The sequence below is a fragment of the Apus apus genome, chromosome 5 (genome assembly GCF_020740795.1).
Source record: "Apus apus isolate bApuApu2 chromosome 5, bApuApu2.pri.cur, whole genome shotgun sequence".
Taxonomy (NCBI): domain Eukaryota; kingdom Metazoa; phylum Chordata; class Aves; order Apodiformes; family Apodidae; genus Apus; species Apus apus.
In genome coordinates, this window is record NC_067286.1 from 28,290,082 (window position 1) to 28,309,971 (window position 19,890).

The 19,890-nt window shown below is 41.7% G+C and overlaps 1 protein-coding gene across 13 annotated transcripts in view; it reads left to right on the top strand.

Moving 5' to 3' along the window:
* NUMB (NUMB endocytic adaptor protein) overlaps nucleotides 1-19,890 on the top strand; it is a 102,307-nt gene that overhangs the window by 6,913 nt on the left and 75,504 nt on the right. For 11 of the 13 annotated variants that reach the window (XM_051620334.1, XM_051620343.1, XM_051620349.1 and 8 more), the window contains exon 1: nucleotides 401-455. The exons of 1 other annotated variant lie outside the window; for it this stretch is intronic. The gene's annotated coding sequence lies outside the window, so the exon portion shown is untranslated. Of the gene's footprint in view, nucleotides 1-370; nucleotides 456-19,890 lie in introns of those variants that run through there. One more of the 13 variants, XM_051620335.1, reaches the window with a different exon arrangement.

Consider the following 19,890-nt stretch of genomic DNA (forward strand, 5'->3'; position numbering starts at 1 on the left):
CCACCCATCCTACCGCACTGCACCGCACATCCCAGCCCAGCCCAGCCCCGCACCGCACCGCCCCGCGCCGCGCCCGCGCAGCCTGCGCCCGGGTGGGAGGGCGGGCCCAGCGCCGCAGCTGGCACCTCCGGCAGCCTATCCTGGCGCTCCGCTCCGGCCCGCCCCGCCAATCAGCAGCGGCAGCAGGAGAGCGGGGGCGCCAACCCCCCGGCGTGAATAAAACACCCGGGGCCCGTGGGTGGAGAGGGGCGGGGCGGGGCCGTGACGGGCAGCTCCGCGCAGCAATGCCGAGCCCGGGCGGCGGGGCGGGCGGCCAATGGGCCGCCGGGGGGGGCGTGCCCGGCGGCGAGGGCGGGAGCAGCTGCCGGGGGGCGGGGGCGAGCGGCGGCGGCGGCGCTGCTCGGTGGCGACGGGCGGCGGAGCAGGCGCTGGAGGGAGGAGGCTGCGGGCGGCAGGTGAGCGCGGCCGGGCCGCTGTGCGGGGTAGGGCCCTGGGCGCAGGCGGGTGTGGCTGGGGCGTGCGAGCCCCGCGAGGTGCGGGGGGGATCCGGGCGAAAGGCGGCGGGGGGGGGGGGGGGGGCGGGGGGCGCCGGAGGCGGGGGAAGCCCGATGGGGCCGGCAGGATCGGGGGCGGTGGTGCTCCGGGAAAATACGTGCGACGGCCGGGGAGGAGGCGGTGGCGCCCTCCGGTCTTCGCCCCGGCGGGAGGGTGGGAGAGAGGGAGGAAGGGGGGCGGTGGGGAGGGCCCCGGCGCGGTCCCCGCGGCGGGGCGGGGCGGGCGCCCGGCGCAGGTGGAGCCCGCGGGGGTGGCCGCGGGGCCGCAGGCCCTACGGGGAGCACGGAGCCGCCGGCCCGGTGGAGCGACCCCCGGGGCGCTGCCGCTTCCTGGTCTCCCTTTCCCGGGGCCGCCTGTGCCTGCGGTCTCTCCTAGGCCTTGAATCCCGGCCAGGTTTCCGTCAGAGGGTCCGTCCGGCGCGGCCGCTCCCGGGTCGGCTGTCGCGGTGCGCGGCGCTTTGTATCGGCTGCCGCCCCCGCCGGCGGCCGCGGGGCGAGCGGCGGGCGCCGGGCTCGGCCGGGTGCGGGCTTCCCGTGCGCCTCGGCTCGGCCGGGGCTGGGGCGCCGCGAGTTCGGGAGGCGTCGGGATGGGGCTGCGGGGCGGGGGCAGTTCCAGGGGAAAGGCCTCCCGCAAGCAGCGAAGCTCGTCCCGTTTCACCCGGTTCGGCGCATCGCCGTTCGCTTTCGGCGTGTGGAGCTGCCCGCCGGGCTGCACAAAGGAGCAGACGGCCGGGTTCGGCTGGTCCGGCGGGGGACTGGTGAGCAACAGCCTGCCGGGCCAGGGCTGCTCCCGGCGAGCATCGCTGCCCTCGGCTTCCAGGAGATCACGAAGGGCTAAAACACGGCTTCGGTTTGGAATACCCTTAACTTCTCTTAGCGCACTTACGGAGGTGAACTGTCTTCAAGAATGAAATGATGTATCTCTCCGAGGAGAGTTAATGTCTTGCAGCAGCTCCCGTCTGCAACTCCTTGGGTCCAATAGATTTATGTAACCTGCTCATTATTGGTTTATGAAGTGATAAGGGAGCTTTGGAGCTGATTTCTGTGTGCTGCTGTGTTTTTAAAGTTGTTGTCAGTGTTTCTTAATTCAGCTGCCCAGAGTGGGAGATACTTAGGAGTGGTAACAATGTCTGATTGTGCCGTTTAAGGGGTTTTGTTTTGTGTTGCTTTGTGTTTTTGGTCTTCCTGCCTTTCCAGACAGGCACCAGAACGAGAGTGGGTAAAATGGAAAGCACATTCATTCTGTTTGGTTACAACATTACTCTAGGTATGGCTTGTAGCAAAAAGTGTAAATATTTAAATGGATTTCTGACTCATCAGTTCTATTTGAGTTATTGATCTATGGTTACTGCTAAAATGGTCTTTATGATTATGCAGAAGTTAATAGTTACCATAGAGAAACAGCATTGTTTTTCTGCTCATCAGTCTGGCTTTTTCCATTTCTTCATCTCTTGGCAATTCTCTGTGGTCATGCTGCTTTTTTTTTTTTTTTTTCCCTTAGCAGAAATCTTATGGAAGAAATAAAAAATAATGTGAGCAGAGTGTCCCCCCCAAAAAAAGAGTCTGAGATGTTTTTATCCTTGCTTGTGATTCTTAAACTCTTTTGATAGCTTGAATTACCCTACAGTAGACTCTTTTTAAAATCTGTAATTGAGCAAAGTTGTTGGTTTTAAGCCTCAGTGAAAACTCTGATTTACAGAACTCCAAACATGAAAGAATTTTTTTCCTAGAATATACATATGAAATGCAATTCAAATCAGCAATTTAAATCCTTACTAACAGAAAATTTATTTTTCAGTCTGGGAATAATTTTCCTGCTTTTATTCTCTTAATGCTGTGGAAACTGAAGGTGCATGTAAAATAGACAGAGTAGACAAGTTTGTTTATATTCTCATCTCGGTGTTGTGAAACCCTCTGATTTTATATTAATAGCTGGCAACCTTAGGCATTTAGGGAGAAACAAACCAGCAGAACACTCTGGGCTTTCAAAACTCACAAGCCTTATAGCTATTTAGTTATGTAGTTTGATACAGCTGTTTGGTGTCAGAATGATCTGTAAGTACTTTTGTTTCCTACCATAATGGGTATGGTGGGATAACTTTTGAAGTGATAGTGAAAATCCTTGCAAAAATACTTCCCTTCCCAGGAACAGTGGCTATCAGGAGAACAGACTGTTGTAGAGTTTTTGTTGTGTGTTTCTAAGAGCTTGTTACAGCACCATACAGGACTCTTGAATTCTGCCTGTAGCTGTTTTTGTTCCCCTAATAATGTTGGTGGAGCTGCATAACATCGGGGAAAAAAAATTCTCCAATGCTATAGAAAGGTGAATCCTCTGCACTCTGGAATAGGTAATTCACAGAATCTCTCAGGTAAAAGATTCTCATGACAGCCTAAGCTGGTGTAATTGCTTACTTTGGGGTCCTATCCTACCTGTTGCATTCATTTGACACTCTGCTGACCTTGTTCTTGTTTTTGTTTTTGTTTTTGTTTTTGTTTTTTTTGGGCGGGGGGAGTTCAAAGTTTATTTATATTCTTACTTATTTTGTCAGCTCATCGAGCAAACTTGGTTTAATCTAATGTGAAATCGTGGCCTTAGTCTTGCTTTTGAAGTTCATGTTGAATGTAACTGTTCACTGAAAGTGAATAGATTACTTGTTCAGTCCAGGGATCTCAATTTTAGTTAAGTGACATTAGAGCATATTGCTTTTCTTTTTCCATAGAATACCAAGCATAAACTTCATCATGCTAAGACTTAACACATCCTCTACAGTCGTGTTACTCCATTACCACCAAAGCAGCTTTGGTATCTCTGGCAGTGCTTTCACCAAAATAAGCTCGTTTTCTGTCAGTCTGTCTTTGCTGATCCAGCTGGAAACAATGGTACAGATAAGAAGTTGAGCTTCAGTTGGATCAACTGCCTAAGCTAGCTGGCTTCATGGCTATGCAAATGTTATTGCTTGCAGAGGAGGGGAAGGAGGTTGTGATCACTCTTTTCTGAAGCTGCTCTATGTTAGTTTTTGCCTAAGCTTGTCAAGAAACTTGACAGCTTAAACTGGGGCTGCCGTGGTCCTGCCTCCTTGACTGTGCATCTTCCCCTACTGGCAAGAAAGCCTTTGTGGCTGTGAGTTAAGCAAAGTCAGTTAAAGAGAGTTAATCAGGCTGGTAATTAATTGCTTTTTGACTTTGTTGGATTTTAGATGGTTCATGTTTCTGAACTGGCTGACCATCCAGGTCAGGGAGTGGGAATGGGAATTCCCATTGAAGTGAATGAGATAGGGAGTGGGAGATGCAGTCATAGTAGCTCTTATTTAAATTTCCTTGAGCTTTTCTAGAACCATACATTTCAATTAATGTGACTTGGGTTAACAAAGACCTATAGCAAACTGTTTTAAGCTGGCTTGTATGGTAAAACCTCAATAGTATGATAAATTGGAGATTGTTCTTCCATTTTTCTCAGCTGACATGTGGATGTGGGTGGTAACAGTAGGGAGCAGAGGATGAGGAGCTAGGGATGGGCTAAGCACAGTAACTTCAGACTGAAACAGCTCTACCTGGAAGAGGATTTGTTCTCATCTTAATTGGGGGATCCATCAAATACCCATTTTGAACTGATGTTCTTTACAATGTATAGTTAAAGCAGATGTTGCATAAGAGAAAACTTCCATAACAAGCAAGATCAGGAAGACTATTCCACTGAGCAGGAGACAGTATGTTTTGTGTGGCAGTGTTGTTTTGGTGTGTTTTGGTTTTTTTTCTGTGTTGGTTTTTTGTGTGTGTTTGTTTTGTTCTGTTGTTTTGTGTTTGTTGGGTTTTTTTCCATTTTTATTGACCAAGCACTAATAGGCTGCCACCAGTCTGGAAGTGTAAATGGCATCATGTCATCTGTAACTGCAGTTAAACATTCATCCAGAATCTTTTTAGGTGTGTTGTATGAGATACCTCTGTGAAAACTAGAGTTGCTTTGTTCAGCATTTGTCTTTACAGAGTCAAATCTTTGTAGAGTCCTTTTGTTCTGTTTTTACTGGGTGTGATGGCTTAAAGATGTTTCTGGACAGTACATTACATGTCTTCTGTTTCTGCTGAGTTGTGACTGAAAGGGTGTTGAGGCAAATGATTTGTGTGTGAGAAATTGGCTGAAAGAGGAATACAGGTGCCAAAATGTAAAGGTGCTCTTGAGGAAAATGTGAAGCCAATCGTTTCAGAGTTTGGGGGTCAGAAAGAAGCTCTTGGCTTCTTTGAGTGCTGAATCTGTAGGATTTTTGAGATTTTGCCGGTGGGTTTAGATACTGAAGCCAGAATGAAAGTTCTAAGTGAAATAGTGGTTTCAAATGCAGTCTATTACAACTTAGACCAATCTGTTGGACTTTCTTCTGGTTACCTTTTGTTTTCTAGGAAACAACAGCCTGGAACTTGCTGGTGAATTGGATTATGAATGGTACCCTATAATCTTTAGGTATGCCTAGAGAGTTTACGAATCAGAACTGTTTTCTGTAGGTACGTGCTTGGTCATTGGCCTGGGCTTCTTCACATGGCACAAATGTAGCAGCTACAAGTTCTAGTGAGATTGTTAAAAAACACATACTTGTGCACTTGGCCAGAACCAGTCTTGCTGTATGCTCACTGTTCTTAACCTGGATATGACCATTTTAAATCAGTTTAATTTTCTAGGGGAAAAAAACAAACAACAAACAGACTTTAAGCATCTCTTTTTTTCTTCTACTTTTAATGTTTAAAGTTGATTAATGCAGTTTGTGTCTGTGTCGAGGCTCCGCTCTCAGCAATGAACTGATTTTAGACTGGTAAAGTAGCTTGTTTCCATAATGCACCAGGACTAGAAATACTTTAGCTTTTCCAAGGATGTGCAGTTTGTTGATGGGTACCACAGAGTGTTTAACTGCCAGACTCTTCTAGTTACTAGGTTTGCCTTGCAAGTGAATGCTAAGTGGCTGTTGAATGCTTGGGCCTTTAGTTACCTGATATCTTTTTGTGTTGACTTAAGATTTTGAGGGAGGATAGTCTGCTTTCAAAGGCATTAATTCATCAACTGCTGAAGTAAAAATCTGTGGAGACACAGGAATTTGTTCCCCATACAGAGAAATGACACAAATAGAGATTTGGTTCACAAGTGATACGGACTAGGTCTAACTTTTGTTGGATTTTTATTTTTACTTTGTTTACACAGTATGGGAGAAAATCAAGTATGTTCCTTTCTTCTAAATATGTTTAAGACATGAGTCTTCTAATTTTGTTCTTGGATGTTTATTTTCTGGAACTCTGCAGCACTGGACCTGTTTATGTGAAGCAAAAAGCCAAATATCATGGTCCCATGAAACTTTATTGCTGGATTGGCTTTTTGCTCTAATTTTTAAATTTTATTTTTTTTTTACTCAAAGTAATAACCAAAATTACGTGGAAAATAATTTGTGGATGCTTTTTCTCATAAGAAGACAGTTGATACGTATTTGATTTGTGCAGACTTCTGTAACTGCAGGACTACAGAGCTATACAGGCTGTGCTCAGGGGATTGTGGCTGGCTTGTAGTGGGGTAGATTAATTTTGCAGCCTTTTTCTTTACTTGTATGTCTTTATAAAGGATATACCTTTTTTTTTTTTCTTTTTTTTTCCTTTTTTTTAGGCTGGCTATATTATTGTCAAAGTCTGCTTAACATGATCTTTCTGATGACTATTTTTCAGTTACAGGAATGATGTGATGCTGTTTCCAAAAAGCCTGCAAAGGCTTAATCTAGTCTACAATCCAGAGAAAGAATTTAGCCGTCATTAAGGTGGTACTGGTCAAGTTTTGGTGCTTTGTGCTGGGCTGGGGTTCCTGTGCAGGTTCTTCCTTGTAAACTCAATCAATACAGGATCTGTGTTTATGTCAAGTAATTGCTTTTCAGGTTGATATATATGTCATCTGTGTATCATTCCCTAGCCCAGCCAGAAAACATCATGTATAAGAATTAAGAGTGTCTGTTTTAAGATCTTAGACCAGATTTAATAGGTTTCAGTGGTTGTGGTATGGGTTTTGCTTTTCATATTTTAGCAGATATTTACCCATATTAGGGGCCTTTTTGGGTTTCTTTCCTTCTCCTCTGCCTCACAGTGAATTATCAGGAGTCTAGGTAATATAATGAATTTTGCACTCTCCTATTAACAGGCCTTGAATGTTACTGGAGGTTAATTTAAATGTTCAGTTTTGCCTGTGTCTATAAATGTTGTTATTTCTGCATAGGTTACAAAATGTACATGAAAGCATCTCTTATGTAACATGCTCTTTCTGTAGCTGAGTTTGGACGGGGTTGCTTTGAAAGAGTGTCATGACATTTATTTATATATTATTTATTTGCACATTGGATTATTTACTTTTTGTTTTTTTGTAACTGACATGAATTTGTTTTACAGAGCCAATTTGTTAATTTAAATCACCTCTCAACTCTGCCATGCATGGATTTTCCTATGTAAAAAAAGCAGCCTGTGAAAAGCCCCTCAGTCTTTGAGCAACTGGGCAGCCCTGCGTATTTCTCTTCACTTGGTAGCAGAGAGCCAGCCTCGTGCTAGGGGATGAAGGATGGTGATTCAATAGTCCTGCACCTTTTGGCCAGGATTCTTTCTGAAAGCTTCTATGAAATAGTTGTTTTTATAACAGCCTTTTCATAGTTGATTATTCTGTGGGTGTGTTTTGGATAGGTGCATCATGGTAATATGAGTATGGATTGTTTATTTTTTCATTTAGATAGCTGTAATAGCAATATCTGGCTTTTTTTTTTTTTTTTTTTTTTTTTATCCTTCAGATTTATTTTGTCTCAGCAAATTCTGACCTGCTAAGCCTCCGGACTCCACCAGACTGTAATGAATGGGATGGTAATAAAGTAATTTCTGTGCTGCCCCCAGGAATAGCACAGTGGTACATCAAGAAATTGTTTAGGTCTTTGCTTAGCCTTTTACCGACTTGAATACTCTGTGTCTTGGATTTTCACAAGGAGTACTCAGGTCTGAGTGTTATCCTCCAAAGCAGTTAGTTCTTAAGGTAGTCATGTCTGCATAGTGTTTAGTATCTTGCTCATATGTAGACCAGGAATTCAACTGGGACATCAAAAGTTAACATGGTTTTTCCACCTACAGTATTTGTTGACTTTAAGCTAAGGACCTAATTCTGCAAATCTTGGAGAGTAAACGGTATTAATAATTCAAGTGGAAAAAAAAAATAATTTGTCTATAACACATACTGATTTAACAACTGTTCAATTGCTGTTGTCGTACTGTAGTTTTACCTCTTCCTTTCTTCTGAAGCAGGCAGTGCTGAGGTAAAAATACTTCCACAGTCCTATGAACTGTGGAAGTGTTATTCTTGTTTTGAATATGCCAAGAATGATAAAGAAGTTGATGACAGTAATTATTTTTTAGGAGATCCAGGATGAAAATCTATCAGAGTCTGTCTTAATTCCTTATTCCTCAATTTCCTGTCTTAATAATGTACTGCAGTGCTTTGCTGTGAATGAGTATGGTCACTTGGTTGGAAAAAGTGTTCCATAAAATGGCTTGCCTTCTCCTGCTGGATGTTGTGTCTCGCCCATAGGAATTTGGTTAGTTTGACAGTTATTACTCTCTTTCATGTCCTGCATTTCAGAATAATTAAAAAAAAAAAAAGGTATTCAGAGCTAAGAAGTGTGCTGTATCCTGGAATTGTCTGAGATGCTGGATTATGACTTATCTCCAGTCTTGCCTGATGATAAAGCTTCTTGCGCTTCTGAATTGCAGTTTAACATCTGAGGACTGTTTGATTGTATATTGCTTTCTTGAATTGAATAAACAATAAAAGCAATTTTGTTTTTCCGTGTTTGTTTTCGGGATAAGTAGTTCCCTATTTCTACTTCTGCAAGCACTAGCATGGGAGCCTTGTGAGTGGGGGAGAAAGAGCAGAGGGGCTGTAGCTGAAAGGAAGTGACACAGAACCAGTGCGGGTGCCTAATGAAACTATGAGCTAGTACATTTTGGAAGCGGTCCTGCCTGCCTGTCTCCCTCACTGTCAAAAAGGTTCCACCCAAGGTGAAGATTGCTCATTCAGGGGCTCTTTCCCTGAAGTTTCTTCTAGATGCATAAGTGATCTCTACACAGAAGAGAGACTGACAATGACGTGGCACAGGTAACAATGGCTTCATACCCCTTCAGTAGAGAGGTATCTATAGCCCTGGTTATGTGAGCGGCCAGCTGCTGATTATCTTGCCATAGGACATAGGTTTCAGAGATGAGAACGTCTCAATTCATTTAGTGACACTGTGTCTCCTGACTACAACCACATTGTCTTGCTGTCTGCTTCTAGTAGATGGCAAGATGTTATCTGAACCGAGTTCTGCTCATTGCATCAGCCCTTCTTCCCCATGCAGTGTATCAGAATCCAGAGGCCAGACTTAGTTCTGACCATTTGCATAATAGTACTAAAAGTAGGGGTTTCTGCAAGTACAGGCTGTGCAGCCTGCTAACCACAAGTAAATAGTAGTAACTGAAGGGATATCTTGCTTCTTATGGCATTAGATCAAGTGGGAAATTGAACCAACTGGTGTAGGCAAAATGTAGGCAAATGCTAAAATGATTAATGAGATGATTGCAAAGACAGTTTATCTTGCAGAAGATAATGTTGCCTTAGAGGATGTCCTGGTTTGAGCCAGGACAACAACAATTTTCTTTTTAGTAATTTTACTCTTCAGTTAAGTCTCTTCTAAGTATCTGCACTTGCTGAAATCAACAGCATGTTTTTCGGTCAGTGTCTGCTCCTAGGTCCGATAAATCTCTATGTTTATAGTTACTGCTGGAGAAGGGAATGCAGAACTAAGGCCACTGCTTGGTTCTGTTAAACTTATGCTCCAGAAGCGAAAGGGGGTAGGGGGTGACATATGTTACCCTCCTGCAGAGAGGAGCGTACTGCACAGGTGACCAAAACTTGACCAAACAAAGCATTCCATCCCACACATGTTGTACTTGGTTTAAATGTGAAGGATCATGAGGGTCAAACTCTCTTTGTCAATGGGTCTGTGGCTGGCATCCTGGTAGGATTCTATCAATTCATCTGCCTTTAATCCTGATCCATGTGTTCCTGAATCCAGTCCCCATCTGTTGCTAAATCCAGGAGTTGTGTCTGAGACTTTCCCAGGGCTGCCCTGCAGCCTCAGTGGGGACTTGAGCATTACTGGGGAGGGGAGTGTCATGGTGGGTTTTGTATATGTTTGTATATATTTAATAATTTTATTTTTCATTATTATTGTTTCATTGAAGCTGTGTAGTTCAGTTTCTGACCCCTAAGTCTCTCTTATTCTCTTTCCCTTTCTGGGAAGGAAGCGGGGTGAACAGAGAGCATCTGCCATGTGTTTAATTGCTGGCCCTGTGTTAAACTTTGACAAAGGAAAAAAAGTAGTCCCAAAATCTTCCTTCCTGAAGATTTTCTACAAAGAATGGAAAACTTAATTGATTTTGTGGAGCTAGGCTATGGGGTTGTTTTTTTTTGTTCCCATTCACATATTGTCTCTGGTTCCAGTTGCATCTAAAAATGTACAAATGTCTGTACTCTGATCTTCTTAATGTGGCTTTTAGGTAAATGGTTGCTTATTGTTGAGCTTACTGCTTCAGTCTTTGGTCTAGGTAAATTCTGCGTAAACTTTCTTCTTTCAAAGACAGTTCTTCAATTTTTTAGTGTGCATCTTTCTGCTGTGACACATATCACTTGTATAAAAACCCATGATTTGCAACTATGTTTGCCTTTATCTTGGTGAAGCAGCTAATGATTTGTTGACTCACCTCGAAGAGATGGCATTACATCCGGTCTAGTTCTGTGAGGAGACACTAGATCACTCTGCATTAATTGCTGTCCTGGTTTCTTCAGTGGAAAGGGACTGGCATTTGCCAGTCTTGTGTCAGATCACCCTCATATCCTCAGGTCTTGAGAACTGCTGTCCTATAGTAGGTGTAAAATGACTGTAGACATAGTATTTTGAAATTCAGATTGGAATTATTTCCATCTTCCGGGGCTTCTTTCAGATACACTTTGTGGGTATCACCAGCAGTTCGTGGCAGAAAATTGTGTTTTTACACTGCACTTTCCTTGTTTTACTGTGTAGTGAAGCCTTTATAAGGCGCATATGGCTGGCAGGGTCTAAACAATACTAGGTTAAAGCTGCAGACCTAATTCTTGGGATATTTTTGTTTTAAGAAAGTGGGGAATGATGCTGGTTGGAAATACACTGGGAGTCGCTTCTCTCAGCAGATATTTACATGGACCTGGGAATAGCCCTTCCCCTCATGACTTAATAGTTTGCTATAAACAAAGTGGTTTGTTGAATTCTGGTTATTCCTAGCTCTTGCTTCTTCTAGACACATTAAAATGATTGAAGACAGTTACTGGTGTAGGGAAGTAGCAAGGATAGTCTTGGGGTTTTTTGTTTATTTTATTTTTTTTTTCTGCCAAGAATCACATTAGGGTGTTTTCATCATTTAAAAACAAATAGTAGTCACCGTATCAGGTGTCACTTATGAGTACTTGTTTGCCTTCATTAGGATATTAAAAAAAAAGAAGAAAAAATAAATGTTCCCCTGGTAGTCCTGGTAGGGAGTGTATGGACATCAGCGTCCTTTCTGCTTAGGTGTTAAACCAAACTGCATTACTTTATTAAATTAGATTTTGCATTTTTCTCTTTACTTTGGGGACTTCATTATCTGCTGTTTTAAGTTTGGAACAGGGTTACGGAAGTTCTGGGGTTTTGGTGCTAATTCTTTCCTTTAATGCAATTTAGAAGTTGCTCTTATTTTCCTGAAGATAGGAATTAATGTCTCCATATCCCCTTCATACGTCTTTAGTGCCAATAAGATTTTTAAAAGACTTAAGCAAAAGAACTGTCTTTAATACATATTATTTTCTTACATGTATAATTTCCTGATGGAGTTGGGACTGTTTAAGTTCAGATACATGGAAAATGTGTGAGGTGGTTGCTGTTTAGATTAGAATATTTTTCATTACTCTGTCTTGTCTGGAGCTAAATTAGGGAAGTTCTATACATACATTTAAGGTTCTTATGATTCATCTTTTTGGGAACAGAGATATCATGGCTTATCTGAAAGGCGATCAGTATAGTTTGATGTGCTTAAAATTCTCCTTTATTTTGTAGTAAGTCTGTGTCATTATGTAGTGATCTTTGAGCAGGTGGCAGAATGTTTCTTTAACTGTGACTAATGGAACATTTGAGTATCTGAAATTCAGGTTAATTGGAAGGGGAGAGAGGTAGGACAGTAGCAAATGGAGTAATTCTGTGTTCAATCAGTGAAATAAATCCCATGTGTAGGAATTATTGAAAAAATAATTTTTGTGGTACACGGAAAGTAAAGGAGGTTGAAGAAAAGTGCACATTCTTTCCTGATTTGCAAACTAAAATGTTCCATGGTGTGGCATGGGTTTGTTGAAGAGGAAGCTGATTGAGGGATCCTTTCCCCCTTTCTCCCCTTCTTACTTAAACTTCTGCCACAGAAGCTTCACAGGGAAAGGCACAGGTTCTTTTAGTGAAAGGTAAACTTCTGGGATCTGGTTTAATTTTTTTTTTTTTTTTTCCTACAGATCTCTTTGCTAACAGGTTATTTGGGCTTAAATCCAGAAGACTTATATTTTGCAACTTGAGCATTTAGGTTCTTGGTATGCCAGGCTCAGGGTTGTAAATCATGTTTCAGTTCTCCTGTGTGGTGCATGATGGAAAGTTAGGAATGCAAGAGTTTCATTGAAAAGAAAAGGTGTTTACTGCTCAGCATAACAAATAAAACACAGAGATGAGACTTGAGTCCTCTTTCTAGGGTTTAAGTGCCACACTTTTAGCTGCAGGATGCTTATAACCCTTGGGATTTATAGTTGTAAACCTATTTTGAAGTTTACAATGTTTCTGTGGCTCATGGGTCATTCCTTCTAAAATATCACTGAAGGAGGTGGTAGATGTGCCTCTGGGCAGTGTTAGGATGTTCAGAGAAACAGCTGAGGGTGTGAGCTGTAGGCTCAAAAATCTATTCCCCAAGCAAGTCCTGTTCACTAACAAGTAATTTTGAACCTGGCAGTGACACTGCTGAGGATGTCTAAGGATGGCCCCAGTTATCTCATGAATTCATGAGCGTCTGACTGATGCCACTGAAGAACTGGTCTCATTGCCCATTGTGTGCTTCTGCAGCAACTTCTGTATTTGACTCTTCCATAAACCATAACCATTCAATGAAACCAGCAAAAAGCAAACATGCTGCTGTGATAAACGGAATAATCTCTGAGTGATCTGGCAAATGCTGATGTGAAGGAGAAAGGGAACTAGGGGGAACAATGGATAGATGGATTGGTATAACCACCACCTGCAACTTGGTCTTAAATGTGAAAGGATTATTGTTTACATTAGTTTATGTTCTCCAGTGCAGGGAATAGAGAGGATAATTTGCAGTTAGTTAAACCGTGCTTGGATTTCCACGTGGAAGTGGCATGCTGATGATTTTTGAGATGGTAGGGGACCAAAAGGTTCTTTGTGTGGTTTTTTTTGGGGAAGTTGCACAAAGCAGTAAACAAAATGTAGCTGCCCTGGGAAAAGTACAGTATTTCAACTTTTTCTGAGGGGAAAGTGTTTAGTGTCATCACATTGAAGGTGTTCCTCATTTTGAAAAACTAATGAAAGATGCATTGGACTAGAGAGGTAGGCAAAGGGCAAGCGTGGCCTTCAAGTCCAGTTGCCAGGGCCCTGTTCTGAAGGAGAGGATAGTGGAAATTGTGACAACTGACCTGGGGACTGTGGGGTGCTTTCGTTTCCCCTTTGTGTATGGATGTAACACTCTTACCTGATACGTTCAGTTTTGTTTTTTTTGCTTTGAACGAGGGCTGGTATTGCATGAGAACAGGTGCCTTAGAGAACTTACACCAAAGCTTGAGCAATGGCAACATTTAGGCTATGAAAGGATGGAGGTTATTGCTTCTGGGTCCTGAATGGCTGTTTGATTCTCATTGCTGACTGCTCTTCTCTGTAGCCTTCAGGTGAAGGAAGAGGAACCTTTTGTCTGCTTTAGAAACCTAATTTATTTCAGCACCCACCTCTTATAATACATAGAGCTCTGAGCATTGATTTGAGAAAAATGCTCTAATGGAAGTATTTGTGTGATTCTGAAATTTCTTCATTTAATCAGCTTTTGCTTTCAAAAGGGCTGTATCAAACACAGCGGAACTTGTATTTCTTGTGCTTGAAACCTGGAGGCACCAGGGAGTGCAGGTGCAGCCACGTGTCCCACATGCTCAGTACAGTCTGTAAACATCTGTATTTCTCTTCTTAGAGATGTGGAACCATGGATTCACTCTATGGAACGTGTTACAGGCTATAGCTGTGACATTGTTACTCTGTTACTGTGTGTTGTGTTACTGAAGCACATCAAGGCAGTATCTTTTATGTTAACTACCACTTACCTTTCTAGTGAAGGGATGTAGCACTACCACATCTGGACTAGTAACATGGTAGCTGATTATCAGGCTGTTAGTCCCTGGACAAAGTCTGTGAACAGTATAAAATTTTTGTGCGGGGGGGTGGGGGGTGGGAAGGTAACTCTAAATAGCCTGTGCAAGGAAACCTAAAATATAGCTGAGCTCAGTTAAGTTTGAAAATTCATCACATGGGCCAGTTATTAAAATGGTAAACACACTATATTTATGGAAGGGCTAAAGAATTTTAGCCATGAAAGAAATGCTCTACAATTATAGACTCAGTCAATTTTATTGGAGGAGGAGGAGGAGGAGGAAGTGTTTAATTTCAGTCTACTGCAGCCAGCTCTTCTGTAGACTCTGTGATGGTAAATGCCAAGTAATCACTGTTTTTAAAAGTTATTTTTAAGTAAACTTGCATGTTACATATAACTTGGGAGTAGAAACTGAATATTAAGTACACTTTGATCTGTCTTCCTGGTAAACACGCCTGCTGTGTTTATTCAGCTATACCTTAGTATTTTATCCTTAACATTTCTATGGGCTGACTCTGCTAGTTTGCAGTCTCTTTCTGTAAAGAGTGATGATTGAGCAGTCCTGTGTGCAAGTCTGACTTTAAATAGGCAGTGTACAGCAGAGAGTGAAACATGGTTTCCCAGTTTGTTTAGTTCTGTGGTGAGAACAGCTGATCTAGAAAAACCTTAATGGGATTATGTATGGTTTGATTTTGTTAAAGGGAGTCTGGGTTTGCCCAAAACTTCTCAACATAATTGCTGGAGGTTCACTTTTATTGTGGGTGCAAAGTCCAGGTGCTTTTGTCAATCAAACACTGTAAACTATTCCTAGTCTTTGCTTTACAGGTCTCTAAATTTGTTAGTAATTCACTGATAGGACATTATTTGGGCTTGAGCCTTAGTAGGAATATTCAATTTTGAGAAAGTAGAGTGTGTACTTTTCTCCCTACTCCCTTCATTCTGGTGTGTGATACCAAAAAGGACAGCTTGTTTGATGTGGCAGAGCTGTGATTTGGCTCTTTTTGCTGAATGGAGTTGTCAAGTCTCCTGTGTGTTAGTGTCATAAAGGTGATCCAGTAAGTTGCATGTGTGTGTTGGGTATATCTCATTTTTATGCCTAAAGTAATAAGGGCTTATTTGTATGATGGTGTCTTCAGAAATGGATGTTCTAGTGTTTCTAGAAAAGCTCCATTGGTTGTTCTAGTAATTTATAAATATCTATAGACAGGCATTCAGCTTTGTAAAGTTGGAGGCTTTATCTATTTCAAGCAGAATTAGGTGCCTGAGTCTTGTCCCTCTTTTGCTAGAGTTTCTGAATTGATATTTTTTAAATGAATCCTTGATGCCTTAATCTGTGTAAAATAGCTCATACAGGAGCACAGGGGTTCTGCTGATAGGTGTCAGAGTGGGCTGCCTGAGTGTGCAGGATGAGACTTGTACTTGTGCATGGAGATAGTCCTACAGATGTACCTTCAGAAGACAGCTGCAGGGAAGTCTGAGCCTGAGGAAAACTGTAAATAATGGAAGCCTTCAAGCACTGTTTAATATAAAGGAGGTGTTAGGGTAATGAAGGCGATTGGTAATAGAAGTTATTTGTTGACACCCTCCCTCCTGAAATGACTACTTACATAACTAATTTAATTTTCTTAAATTATAATGAGAATGAATTGTCTTCAATGGTTGCCTTCAATGAGTTGCCTTTGTTCCAGCTATTGTTTATCCAACTTGTTTAATTCCAATAGCAGTTATTTCAGATTCTGACTTGGCAACTTTTTTGATGCAACTTTTCTCAGAGCAAACCCTTTGCTATGAATGTGAACATGTTTGTTTCAAAGTGAAGAGTTCAGTGGACATGGAACTAGGAAAAAGGCTGGGACTCTTCAAAGTGAGGATGTGTATTAGCAGAAAAATGAGGCTTTAGAAAAGCTGTTTTTATTTGATTCTGAAGTAGTATGGTTGAAGTCCACCTTCTTAAAGTTGATACTGAACGTTGTTTTTATCTTCTACTCATTTTATAAAACTTGATAATGACTAAAATGAATTTTCTTCTTGTCAAACCCAGTTTCTCATTAGTCTTTAAGTGGGGAAGCTTAAAAGCTTCAAACTTTTAGAAAACTTGAAAGGGCATATCTTACCTTGAAAAGGCACATTTTCATACTGAGTAGATGAAACAACATTTCCTCCTTCTTTCTGAGTGAGGCACGCTTGCTCAGAACAGACAAAGCTTCCGAGGAAGCTTTTACCTGGATATGGTTTCCAGCTCTTGTCCCTTTACATCAGGACCCTTCCCCTCAACCCAACCCCACGAGTGCTTTCAGGAGGACTTGCTGCTTGCCGCTGCTATAGGTCAAAGATCAGGTGCTGGTTTCAGAGTGCTTGGCTAACCTGTGGTCTGTAGAGGCCTCTTGACTAAATTGTGCAAGTTAAGAACTTCCTGCAAAAGCACTGAAGGACTCAGTGCGCGGTTATTTTCCAGTGGTTTGTTTTATTAGCACAAAGATAATGATGTCTGCACCAAAGAAGTACCAGCAACATGTGTGGAGGAATGTGTTACTTTAAAACTCTTGCTATTCAAGGTGTGTTCTGCCTCGTGGCTTTTAGGTCCCACGGTAGGTTTGTGTTAGCAATGACCCTGGAGGAGGCAGGAGTAAGACAAGCTTTTTCTTCCTCCCACACTCTTTAAGTTTGTTGTTTGTTTTGGTTTTTTTCTTGTTCATTTTTAGGCATTAAAAAAACCCCAACGCATTAGTTCCTGAAGACAAAAGGGTATGTTGAAAAGATACTTCAAGGAGGCAACACCTCCCACCCCCCCAACACCAAGAAATTAAGTAATTAGAGGTTGCAAGTACTCAGTGAGGACTATTTATTTAAATAGAAGTGTCTTGCAGTGCTTCTGTGCTTTTTCTTCTTTGTGGATGCTGGAGCCACAAGGTCTACAGTGATTCTTTTAAAATCAGTTCTGGATACAAAAGTGAGAGAAGGATCTCAGTTATGGCAAGTCACAAGTCTGTAATTTTATTTTGCGATTAGTTCAGTCATCCCAACTGAAGCTTTTCAGGCTCATAAATTTGTTAGTGTTTGATTAGTCTAACAGTTAGAATTTGTGTTAAAATACATAGACACCCAGAAATCCTTGGTGCATAATATCCACTAAAGCAGACAACATAATTCTTAAATGCTGGGTAAGCTGGAAAATAATGAAAACTGAAAATGGGTAATGTTTTTCAACTAAAAGGACTTAAAATATGAAGCCTTGTCTGTAGGAATCCGTCCTTTAAAGGCAATTTCAACCTTGTTGCTAAGAGAATCTTGGGTCAGCTAGTAGCAGTAGAGATGAGAAAATTGCCATTTCCAGTTTCTCTCCTGATCCTCAACTCTACTAGGACTATGGCAGTTTTAACCACAAGTACTAATCAACTGTGTTCAAAAGGTATGGGGTAATTTTAAAATTCTGACTATAGGAGGCTGAATGCAAGGTGATACTCCTGAAAAAGTATTAGCACTGGGAAAGAGTTAGCCTATTAACAACTGACAACATCGCCTTTTAAGAAAAGGGCTTGCTTTTTGGATAAGATTATTTTACAGGTCGTTATGTGTATGAATACTGCTACCAAACAAGCATGAAGTCTCCACCTCCAGATAGGCTTTGTATTAGTCTTTATTCTTAGTACAGCTTTCAGTCACAAAATAGACCTTAAAATAAAAATAATAACAATAGTGAAAAGAATATATATGTCTGGAAATTACATAATGTATTGATACTGAAGCAGATTCATATTTGGTATCCTTAAATCTGGCACTGTCCAGAAATTCTGGAAAATTTGAGATTTTCAATGGAGAATCTCCTTGCTTTTGGAGTAACTGTGGAGGCAGATTGTTCTTCACAGAAAGATAATCTGTAAAGGTAGCTGAGACATACTTCACAGGTAAGGTGCAAAACTGGTTGTGTTTATTCTTTCTCTCTGCTATTATGCTCTTGAACTTGAAGGCAAAGTAGGTCTCAGGATCAGAAAAGGCTGAATTTCTCACAGGTTTTCTTTGCTTTGTTAAGATGGGTATTCTTGAAAATATGTATTCAAATGAAGCAGCACTAAGGTCTAGTAATTGTTCTTAATACAATAAAAACTACCAAGTACCAGTTACATACGAGTGTTCACTTAAATCCATATTAAAGGAATCCTTTTTATTATTTTCTTCCTTCATTATCTTAATGAACACAGACAACAGTTACTTTGAAACTCTCAGTATAAAGGTTCAAGTCTTTCAAAGGTTTGCTCCAGTAACTGCAGGAGAATGTTGCCAAAGTCCAAAAGAAGTTGCGAAATGCAGTTTATAGTAATCAGTATAACACGTTTTAAATTTAGACTGGGAATTCTATCTAGTAGAAAAAACACTGGTATTAGAAAAAACTACTGGTGTTTGTACAGTCACAACCTAGGTAAATTAATTTACTTAATTGAGTATTTACCATTTGACTCCAAATAGTTTATGTAAGTCTACTGAAACAATTCCTAGCGTTGTCAGAATTGCAGCTTACCTCTTCTCAATGCTTTGTGTTACAAGTGTCTTAATTATACTTAACCATGAACTTCCAAGTGGAACAGATTTTGTCAACACTGAAAAACAGTAAAACCCTTGGTTTTTTGTTTTTTGTTTTTTCTTTAATATCCTATAAGGATGTTGTTTGTGCAGATGGACTAAAAGCCCACACTTGCAGGCTGTAGTGTATTTTCTGTGCTTTCTGAAAAGATCAACTATAGGTTGCTGTTAGCTCAATCCTGATTCATTAAACTGTTAGTGGTTGTCATACTTTGAAGCCTGCTGGTTATATCAGAGAGAGCCTGCTGTTTGCTTAGGGTTCAAATCCAGCCTTTAAGACAGATTTGTTTAGTTTTTGACCCTTTGTAATGCCCAAGTATAGTCAATACATGCTTTTGTTTGGGGATTTTTCCTTGGATTTCCGTGTAATAGATGCATAGATGCGAAGTCAGTTGGAACTTGCAGGGTCTACTGGCTGGTGCTTATTACTCTGCATGCAAACGAGCAGTATTGTCAGGTCCCAGCTGGGCTGAGGAAGCAGTACAGCTGCTGCTCTCAAGTTCCATGCAAAATTACAATTTCCACCAGCTGCTGGTTCTGTACTGAGCAGACCTCTGTGCTGCAGTACTACTCTGGTCCTCTGTAGCTGTTAAGTCTGTCTCAGAGATGATGCCTTTTGTAGAGCTGCTCTGGCTGTGTCTTTTCACTGGGCTTCCCAGTCTGCTTTTCTTTTTTACAGAGATGAGGGGAAGTGAGAGATGAAGGGAAGTGAGAGGGCCTGCCCAGAGGAGAGCTGTGCTGGGCCTCTGCTGGCTCTACATCTCCCAGCGTCATTCCAGTGCCAGGTTATAGGTGTGGGGCTGGTGCTGCACCCCACTTAGCTCCCCAGAAAAAGATGGAAGTTAAGAGGTCGCTCTCTAGCTCCTTGCCTTTATGAGTAGTGGGTTTGGGCTGACTCTATATTGGTGCGTCCCAGACTTTCTTGCAGGGAACAATATGTGTTTCAGCTCAGTCTGCTTTTATCCTAGATAATAAGTCTCTCTCTGTATTGGTTCAGTCTCAAAACTCGGCTTTGCAAAAGTGGCCCTCAAGTTCAGAGTTTTCCACTCTTAGATAATGCAGCTGCTGTAATATTTTTCCTTTCTCTGGAGAAAAAAACAGCAACAAACTTTGCCTTGTGGTATCTCCTCTTTTATCTTGAGAGACAGAGTTGAAAGGAGTAGTATTTCTTTAACTGCAGAGCATATCATCATTCCTGTAGCTCTGCAGTGGTCAGTGGTGGGGAATATGTATCTTAGTACATCTCCAAATAAGTTGA